This window comes from Stegodyphus dumicola, chromosome 1 (genome assembly GCF_044657685.1).
Source record: "Stegodyphus dumicola isolate Sdum_Otavi_A_Nest chromosome 1, ASM4465768v1".
Classification (NCBI taxonomy): Eukaryota; Metazoa; Arthropoda; class Arachnida; order Araneae; family Eresidae; genus Stegodyphus; species Stegodyphus dumicola.
In genome coordinates, this window is record NC_140768.1 from 117531722 (window position 1) to 117542273 (window position 10552).

The window sequence follows — 10552 nt, forward strand, 5'->3', positions numbered from 1 at the left end:
CCTGAATAATAAAAAGAACTATATTTTATAGTATCATCTAAAGTAAATCAAGACGTGCAGTTTTACACTGATATAGCAGTGATAACCCCATTTTTCACAATAATTTTTTTAAAAATATTTTTTGTGTTAACTATTAATGTTAACTATATGATAAGCATTCTCAGATAACTTTTTTTAGAGCGGGGGAGAACCGAAGGTTTAAGAAGTTCATTCTATTAAGAAATTCAGAATTGCACAAAAATATTCATGATATATATCAACGATTTTGATTAATAAGAAAAAGAAATCAATTACAGACAATACAAAACATGTCTGTGATCTAAAGCAAACAAGGAGAGGCGAACAATTAGGAAATAAAAATGCTGAGCATGTGATTCATTTCAAGTCTGAAATTAATTTCGTGACTTCTGGCGTACAGAAGAATTTTTGTACCGATTCATTCGTTTCAAATCAAATACGCCTTTCAATTATTGTTCGTCATAACAATAAATATGAAGTATATCGAAAGTTATGCAATGAATATACTATCCGAAATTCATTGCGGATTAAAAAAGCAATCTAGGTCAACTATTTCGTTTTGCTAAATAATCATAATATGTCACGTTTTTGCACTTTCAACTCATACATGTAGCTCGATGTAAGAAGATAATTAAACTAGACTGCAAAAACAGAGCAGGCATAAATTAACGATCTACTAATTCTTTTGTAAGAGTCTTTGAATGTATTTTCTTCTGTTTGTCACAAAATTATCTCAATTTTTTATGCATTTTCTTATAAACAGAGTAGACATCGCTTAGTTTGATCTCTGTTAATGTTATCATTCGAATATTTTTAACTAACTCTAAAAATTCTGCATTTGTGTATGAAAACATGGAAAATAACGCCTATTTGGTTCAAAAATTCGGTTGATACAGAGGAGGATTGCACGTGTTTAGAAATATTTCGATAAAGGATTAAAAATAACTGATCTGTTCACCACATGACTTCCTTGTACGGTCTAGTAAATTATGCACAATTTTTTTTTCTGCACATCATTTAAACTTTATTGCTGAAATTTAACTAACCGATCCCACAAGGCAAGTTGAAAATGGCATAAAAAATTATAGATTTTAAAATTACTATCCGGGTCAATTTTTGTCGAACAGTGGTCAAACTTCTTGTATATTTCTTTTGTCATAACGAGTATAAAACTTTCCCAAATAAAAGTATAGGAACCGGGCTATTGCATTAAATGTTAGATCCTGGTAACACTTTTTTTTTTTTTTTTTTTGTCTTTTTAGCTTTATTATTAAGAATGACTTTCGTCGCACTTAAGTCACACAATTCAAGTCACAAATTGTAAAATATTTAAAAACAGCATATATTTTGTGTTCCCGATATAGTATTAGGGGTTGCAATAACTCTTTTTACTTCCGTGTGCAAAGTAAAGAAAGTTTTTTTTTTTTTTTTTTTTTTTTTTGCTTATTACGTGCTCCGCCCTTAGGCACTACACGGAAAGGGAGGGATGCCCCGTGGAGGTCTTTTTAAGGAAACTGGCTCGTATCCACGTTACACATGGGGAAAACCAAGAAAACACCTATGCAGCCAGCCCGTTCGCCGGGACTCGAACTACCAGTGTTCAGCGGCTTTAACCGCTCGGGCCACTGGTGGACGTAAAGGAAGTATTGTAATCGCCAAAATTTTCGAGTACCATATTTTAATGAAAATATGCATTTTGACGCTATCGAATGCAATTTAACAATGCTTTTGCGTGATATCTGTATATATGGACAAAATAAAGGACTCCTTTTTTACAAAACGGGTCGCAAAAAGGATTTAAAATGTATTCGAAATCTGAGGAACTATATAGGTATCTCGCATTACTCAAAAACAAGTAGCCGCAGTACGTTGAAATTTCGCATATAGGACTGCTATAACATGTAGTTGTGCACCTCTCCCATTTTGGTTGCAGTCGGCCGCACCAAAAAATATATAAGTATATATATAACCAAAATTCGTCTTTTTTGTATTGTTCTCACAACTTTTCTTATTATATATATATATATATATATATATCCACTCTGTTACTCAGCTCAGTGAGCTCAGTTTTTTTATTCTTATATGTCTGTAAATTGTGCATTTTTTGCTTTAAAAATGATTAAGTTATGTTGTTCTTATCTTCCGGTTAAGGTTTTTATGCCTTTAATTAATCTGCATGCGATAGTTGTAGAATTATCAACAATTTAAAAGTTGTTTAAGTACGGCTAAGCCTAATTTTTTACCATAGCAGCCATATTTGTTTACATTTGAAACTTAGCAGAATAGTGAATTAAGTCAGTTTCTGCACCTTCAGTGTCTTTTCGGCGAGTGGGACCAAAAGTAAACTTTCACTTTTGTGCACCAAAAATGCCTTCTTGCCCGCTGGCCGAATTGCTTGTTTTTGCGTAGACAATAATTTTTAATTGTAAAAACTGTTTTTTTTTAATTGTTTTAACTGTATTTGGTGTTTTTATCTTTTTTCATCTTTTTCAATTTTTAGTGAAGACATTTTGAGGTTTTATGTATTTTTGCCTTGCCACGAAGTGAGAACTGAATTAATTGAATGAAAAATATATGTAACAAAATTTGAAAAAATAAGTTTAAATGAAATACAGCAAGAAATGCCTATAATTTAAAGCTCCATACAAGGAACTCATGTGGTGACCTCATCAGATTTGTTTTTTAATTTGACATTGCCAAATGTAAACATCACCGTCATTTAAAATACTCCTGTAATTAATTGGAAGTATATGACTACGACCAACGATTGCGAAAATAAAAACCATGTAAAGAATTTTAAGTCGAATAGCTTAGTTTGGTTTACTTAATTATGGCAAAGCACTTGAGGGCCTTCTGTCTAAGGAAAGGAATGCCTTCGTGGATGGCTTTCTAAGGAAAACTGGCTTGTATACACGTTACACATGGGGCAAACTATGAAAATGCCCGTGCAGCCGGCCCCTTCGACGGGTTTCGAGTCCCGGAACGAAACAGAAGTGTTCAGCGACTTTACCGCTCGGAAACAGTTAAAAATGGGTATTTCCGTTAAAATCTGAAACCGAAATTTTTCGAAATTACAATGCTTCCCTTACTTCCTTACTAAGTAACAAAAGCGAATGTTTTCGAATAAAAATTTATGGCAACAGCTTATTATTTGAAATGAGAAATATCGTGTGCTACTTCTAAATTTATTCTTCTTTCGAAATGTCGCATATAAACAATCTGTGGATTGAAGGATAGACTTTTGCGCTTTCCGAAGAGAAATATTATTATTTCATAATTCAAAACATTATTAAATGCATGGTATTAAAATTTCGAAGTGAAAAATAAGCAATATCGTCAATTGCAAAGGGAAAAAACCATCATTCAATACTTCTACAAGACACCAAACGTTCACCAAAGAAATGTACGTACTGTTTCTAAAGTTTAATCATCGGTCACAAGCGAAAATCAGGAGTAGATATCAATTGCACAGTCTTTAAATAAATCTGTAGTAACAATAAATAAAAAAACTGAAAGGTTTCTGATTTTAAATTACGTATAAAGGGGCGTTTTTTTAACGCTTTTATGTTACCTTTATTTATTAAATATCATGTCCTACGTACTCAAACCATAAAATTCAGTTCAACATCAATATCGCAAAATAATTTTAAAATAAGCATATCTTTAGAATTTCCGACACAGAGTCTTGCGAGTTGGAGATAATTCCCCCCCCCGTACAGTGTTCCCTTTGCTCTCTTTGAAATCGTTTAGTTTTTTAATCAAAAATTCTTTGACGTGTTACAAAATATGAAATCGCTAATAAAATAAATTTCAAATTTCAAATTAGGGCTTCCACATGCCTATATTCAGTGGAAGATTACGTTATTAAAATTTTGATGGCTCTAGGTACGGTTGTTTTATCACAATGCGAGAAACATACATACATTCATGCAGATTCTTCATTATTTAATTTCTTTAACTATAATACAGGGCTCTAATATTTGGTGGCAAAAACTTGAAAAGTGAACCGACATTTTTAGTGAACCAATGCAGAATGCCAAAACGAAATTAATAGTCCTTCTGGGCAAATTGCCCCTTTAGACTAAAAAAAAGAAAAAAAGACTTTCTGCATTTGAAACGTTAATTAAACGGCCTCGAAATCATTCTAAAAAATCTGTAAACATTCTCTGCATGATCAAAATATTTTGGAATAATGTTTTCAAACTGAAGTTAAGTCTCCAAGTAATAAATGCAAAAATAATCTAAAAAATTGCCAAGTGAAAGAGAAATATCGCCAAGTAAGGGTTTAAGTCACCAAACATTATCATTATTTTGTTGAATGGTATTTTGTGAATTAAAGCTGGTTTAATTGATCATTTTATTATGGATCCTTTAAATGTTACAGAAAGATATTGAGGAACTTAACAGATTTTGAATTCTATAATTTCGACTGATGTAACGCCTGAAAAAGTTAACGATGAAATGGAAAGCTGGGATATTTATAAGAATGCATTCATAACTTTTCTCGCTTAGATAGTGAGAAGTTAGGTGCCTTTAGAACAGATAAATTTAGAAACCAGGTCGCAAAGTAGTGTTTCTAGTAATTCACCTCGTAATACAAATCGTTAAGCTCCCGAAAATAGAGCCTAATAAGTTCGATGGAGAATTATTGAACTGGCTTCCGTTTTGGTCTCAGTTCGAAAAAATACACGAGGACCCCGATTTGCACGAAAGTGACAAATTTCAGTATCTTGTGCAAAGCATGAAACAAGGGACGCGCGCTAGGGACTTTATTGACAGTTACCCAATGTCTACGAAAAATTATTCAAAAGCTATTAGTGCTCTTAAGGAACGTTTTGAGAATCATGGTTTATTAATTGAGGTATACGTGAGAGAGCTTGTGAAGTTGATTGTAACAAATGTTAAGACAGGCAGTAGTGAAAAATTACCATTGCCGCTATTATTTGATAAGATTGAATCGCAACTAAGAACTCTCGAATCTTTAGATATTTAAAACGGAAAACAATGCTTGTTATTTATATCCCATGGTAGAATCATGCCTCTCGGAGGAAGTCCTCAGAGCCTGGCAAAGAAGTCCGCTTTTTGGAGAAGTAAAGGAAAGTCAGAATATTTCTCGCCTAACTAATTTGATGAAATTTTTAAGATGCGAAGTGGAAGGGGAGGAAAGACTTAAGTTAGCGCGGAGTGGATTTGAAATTTTTGGGCAAAAAGACAATTATTGCAATAAATCGAAAAGGGAATTAAGAAGCAAATTTAAATCGAAACAGTTAACGAATGTCCCTATGGCGGCAGGTTTCCTTACGACGAAAGATAATAACTGTATTTTTTGCGATAAACTACATGATAGTAAGGACTGTTTCGAAGCACGTTCTCTGTCATTAGATGAGAAAAAGAATAAAATTAGGCTTAAGAGGTGTTGCCTAAAGTGCCTTTCGCCTGGACATGTTGCTAAGTCGTGTAAGTTTGTACGTTGCTATGTGTGTGGTAAGGCTCACACAATTTCTCTCTGTCCGGATCTGCAGACACAAGAAATGCAGGAAAGGGCAACAGAGCCAGACATCATTCAGGCAACTACGTCGGGACAGATGTGTTCCACGGAGGTAGCTCTCATGACAATTAAAGTCAATGTATTAGGAAAATTAGAAACGAGAGAAGTACGAGCGCTTCTCTTTTGCGGATCACAAAAATCACATATTTTTTAAGTCTACGGTACAGGAATCAGGACTAATTCCAATTGCAGAGGAAACTGTAGCTCACACGCTTTTTGGAGGGTTTAAAATTGAACCGAACGTACATAAAAAGTATCGGATCAAGGTACGCTCTCTCAATCCTTATATGGGAAAAGAAATGGAATTTGTGTTTTTGGATAAGGAAGCTATATTTGGAAATATAGCCCGCGTACCTAAGGGCCCTATTTTAAAAGAAGAGTAAAAAGATATGGCTTTCAGACATAGGAACAGGTTTCCCGAAGATAGAGATGTTAATCGGCAGCGACATTTACGGTACAATTCTTACAGGTAAAGTCAAATAGCTCGATGGAGGTTTGACTGCAGTTGACACTACATTAGGATGGACTGTTTGTGGTCGACTTAAGGAGCATTCCGAACCACAAAGTTGTGGTATATCTGACGTTTCGGGACCTAAACGTATCCGATCTTTGGAACTTAGAGATAAGAGGAATTTCAGATTCCAGCAGTAATTCTACAAAGAACGCAGAAGAAGATATTGCTTGTGAACATTTTTTAGGCTTCTTACGTAAAAATGACGAGCGAAGTCACGTAGCAGAAAAGCTTCGAAGTTCTTTTTATGTCGATAATTGCCTCACGTCTCTTGACACAGAGGAAGAATTGAAAGATTTTATGGATAAATTAATTGACATTTTGGCATAAGCTAAGATGGACTTACGGATGTGGACATTCGGTCTTATAAACGACTTTAATAAAATTTCGAGGAATAATAATTCGGAATTTCTTTCTAAGAATCAGATTTCAGTCTTGGGTATTCTATGAGATAGAACGGATGATAGTCTTTCTATTAATTTTAAGCCTGCACCAAATCTAAACAACCTGTCAAAAAGAGAGATTTTGTCCTGAACCAGGCAATTTTCGATCCGCTAGGGTTCTTAGCTCCTGCGTTATTACCGGCTAAGTTATTGATTCAAGAAGTTTGGTCTATTAGAGCAGATTGGGATTCTTCACTGTCAGAAGAGGTCAAACAAAAAGTTTTGAAATTGTACGGTGAATTACAGATCTTATCAGATTTGAAAATATCCCGCAGAACAGGATATGGAAACAAACTTGGACTTCGCATGTTTTTTGTGACTCGAGCCAGAGAGCTGAAGCGACCGTGATTTTCTTACGTTGTGAAAACAATAGTGACACCTATGTAAATTTTCTGATTGCAAAATCTCGTGTTGCATTTTTAAAAAAGATGACAATACCACGTCTTGAACTTTTAGCCTGTGTTTTAGAAGTACGTCTAGCGAAGTAGTAGTAGAGGCATTATCCTTAGAAGAAAAACAATACTGGTCTGATTCCACCACATCTCTGTCATGGATCAAGAGTAATGATCAATGGGGAAATTTTGTAGAAAATCGTGTCAAAGAGATTTGTGCACTTTCAGAGGCAAATCAATGGTCTTATGTGCCAAGCCAGTTAAATCCAGCTGATATACCATCTCGGGGTTGTACCCCTCCTCAAATTCTAAAGAATTCATGGTGGGAGGGTCCTAACTAGTTAAAGAATCCGAAGGATAGTTGGCCACGCCTTGAAATTAAACCCAACGAGGCATTAATTTCTTCAGAAATCAGAAAGAAAGCTGTAGTATTAAACGTTAGTGTGAGTACTGATACATCTAAGTGGTATGAAAAATATTCTAAATTTTCCGCAATTGTAAGAATTTTAGTATGGGTTCTAATAAATGGTTGTCAGAGATGAAATAGGACTGATAAGAGTGAAAACAAGGATTCTCGCAAGAGATGATGAATTTAGATTTAAATATTCAATTCTACTTCCGTCAAAGCATCATATTGTGCAAAGTCTAGTGCTCGAATACCATAAAAAGAATTCCCATACTGGTGTTCAAATGCTCATGTCAATGATTAGAGAAGAATACTGGATTATTTCAGCTCGTAGAGTTATTAGGTTAATTGGAAGCAGAAAAGATGAAAAATATGCAACCGCCTTCGCCGGGAATCGAACCACGGACCTCTGGAATATCGGCCCAGTGTGCAGAACCACTACACTACGAAGGCACGCTAGGGAAGTGGGAGAAATACCTTATATACTCCCTTTTTTGAAGGGCGACTAGGGTTTTAGGGGAACTAGTCGCAAAATCCGGGGTGCGGAGAAACATCATCCACAACCCTTTAAGTTCGGCCGCCTTTTGTAGAGTCATTAGAATTTTTTTGGAAGCTAGAGAGATGAAAAATATGCAACCGCCTTCGCCGGGATTTGAACCACGGACCTCTGGAATACTGGCCTAGCGTGCAGAACCACTACACCACGAAGGCACGCTAGGGAAGTGGGAGAAATACCTTATAAGCTAGACAGACAATTAGATCAATAATCAAGAAATGCATTACCTGCAAGAGATTTTCTTTTTTTCATTGTAATTACATTTTAAAAATTAACTAATACTTGAATAAAGATGGGAAACTGCTCTTTTTAAACTGACAATTTTTTAATATTTTTTTTTAATTTTCGGAAATGAATGTATATTTTTATCATTTATATATATATGTGGGAAATGTTATGTCATGATATTCCCTAATCCCCTACTGTGTGACGTATGCATTGCGTCAGCATGTGTTTCCCGCCTTCGGGAGAAGACGAGGACTAGCTGGCGAGCGGAGCAGACGTCACTTGATCTCTCGTATATTATTTCATTAATTGTAATCCTAATGTAATCTATGTTTGTGAATAGTACACTGACTACCAATAAGTATTTGGACACCTATGCAAATGACGATATCTGCGGTCCTAAGGTACGTCATGGACTCCGCCGGTATATATCGTGTAGGAAACAGCATCGGCTTTAGTCGCATGCAAGGTCCCTCGCAGTTCGGAGCTCTCTGATTTCGAGAAAGGTATAATTATCGGGTATCACAAATGTGGCCGATCCTTAAGGGACATATCTATCGATCTGAAGTACCCAAAATCGACAGTGGCCTATGTGATTAAAAAGTGGAAGGTGAGCGGTGATTGTCGGAATGTGCCCCGAGTCGGCAGACCAACGAAACTGAGAGATAGTGCTGTCCAGAGAAATTCGGAAGAACCGCACGCAACCGATGGCCCCCATCCGCGAGGAGTTTCAACAGGCATCCGGGAGTATTGTTTCAATGAATACCATCCGTAAGGAAGCACATCTGCTTGGTTTTCATGGTCGTGCTGCTGCCCATAAGCCTTTGATCACAAAGTCCAACCGCGCTGCTCGGTTAATGTGGTGCAAAGCACATCGAAATTGGACCGTAGATTAGTGGATCGTAGTTCTTTGGAGTGACGAATCAAGGTTCACCCTTTACCGTTCGGATGGCAGGGTCTGGGTCTGGCATCTACCTGGAGAACGTCTCCTGCCAGAATGCATTGTGCCAACGGTCAAATTCGGCGGAGGTGGAATTATGGTCTGGGGTGTTTCTCCTGGTATGGGCTGGGACCCTTGGTCCCCATTCATGGTAAGGTCAAATCCGATGCCTACTGCACTATTTTGGATGACAATGTGCTTCCTACGTTGTGGCAGTTTTACGGGTTGGACCCCTGTTACTTTCAGGACGACAATGCCAGTTGTCATGTTTCGACGTTAACCAAGTCTCGGTATGGTGCCAATGGAGTTCATCGAATGGACTGGCCTGCCCAGAGTCCAGACCTGAACCCTATCGAGAACCTCTGGCACGAGTTGCATCGCCGAATTCAGGTGTGCACTACCCGTGCAAAATCGGTGAAGGAACTTCTATGTCTTTTCCAAGCCGAGTGGAAGAAAATACCACTAGCTGTCATACAAAGACTTGTGGAAAGTATGCCCCGGAGGGTCCACGCTGTAATTAGCTCTCGTGGAGGCTCTACTAACTATTGGTTTTGAATAAAGTTAGTTTTTCTTTTCTATCACAGGTGTCCAAATACTTATTGGTAGTCAGTGTATTAAATGTGTATTATCAACTATGGTCGTTGCCTTTACCCACATTTTGTGGGCTCGACCGTGCCTTTTGTGCATGCTTTAATCGAACCCTAAACACCAGCAATCACTAAAGACGTTCAGAAAGCTAACAAAGGCAAGACGTACCTTTATGACGATTTAATATTCTTCTTCAAGCCGGATGACGTATGTGAATGAAGACGTGCCTTTATGACGATTTAATATTCTTCAAGCTGGACGACATATGTCAATGATGTTGCATGATACTTGACCATTCTTCTGATTTTGAATTAAATCGAAATTCGATTTTGGATTACATTATTTTGGCCAAGAAATATATTGGATTCTAAGGACTGCCCCGAAGTTAGGTAGGCCCATTTTTCCCTGATTCGTTCATAATTTATTAGTATTACGATTTTAAGCTGTGTTTATACTGTTTAATTCTCATTCATACATACCCTATTTCATATTCATATTGTTCTATTTTACTGTTTAACGAACTATGGCCCTAAAATTAGGTGATATTCCATTGATAGCGAATTCTCTTAAATATGGCACATCACGAGTTATTAAATTATTTAATACCGTGCTCGGATATTCAGGTTTTGATCATTCTTCGCGAAAGAGAATGCGAAATTTTGCCGCGTTGCCGGACAGTTTCGATTTGGCAAAACATAAAAAACTTCTACAGTCAAAAGTCGTTAATTCGGACACCCATAATCTGGAATGATCTATAATACGGACCTCAAAGCTACAAACTTTCTGCGCATGCGTCGCATTGACGCATGCGCATAGGCTTTTACGCGTGCGCGTAAGACCTTCACGGCTGCGAATATGCGTGTGCGCAAGCGCATAATACGTTTACGCATACGCGTTTAATGTATAACGGACGGTATAAGCTAAG

At 36.8% G+C, this 10552-nt stretch overlaps 1 non-coding gene across 1 annotated transcript; it reads right to left on the reverse strand.

Annotated features, from left to right (window-relative positions):
• Positions 1–7697: 7697 nt before the first annotated feature.
• On the reverse strand, positions 7698–7771 carry TRNAI-GAU (transfer RNA isoleucine (anticodon GAU)). Its single transcript has one exon. It is a non-coding gene; the product is annotated as a tRNA-Ile (tRNA).
• Between the last annotated feature and the right edge of the window lie 2781 nt (positions 7772–10552).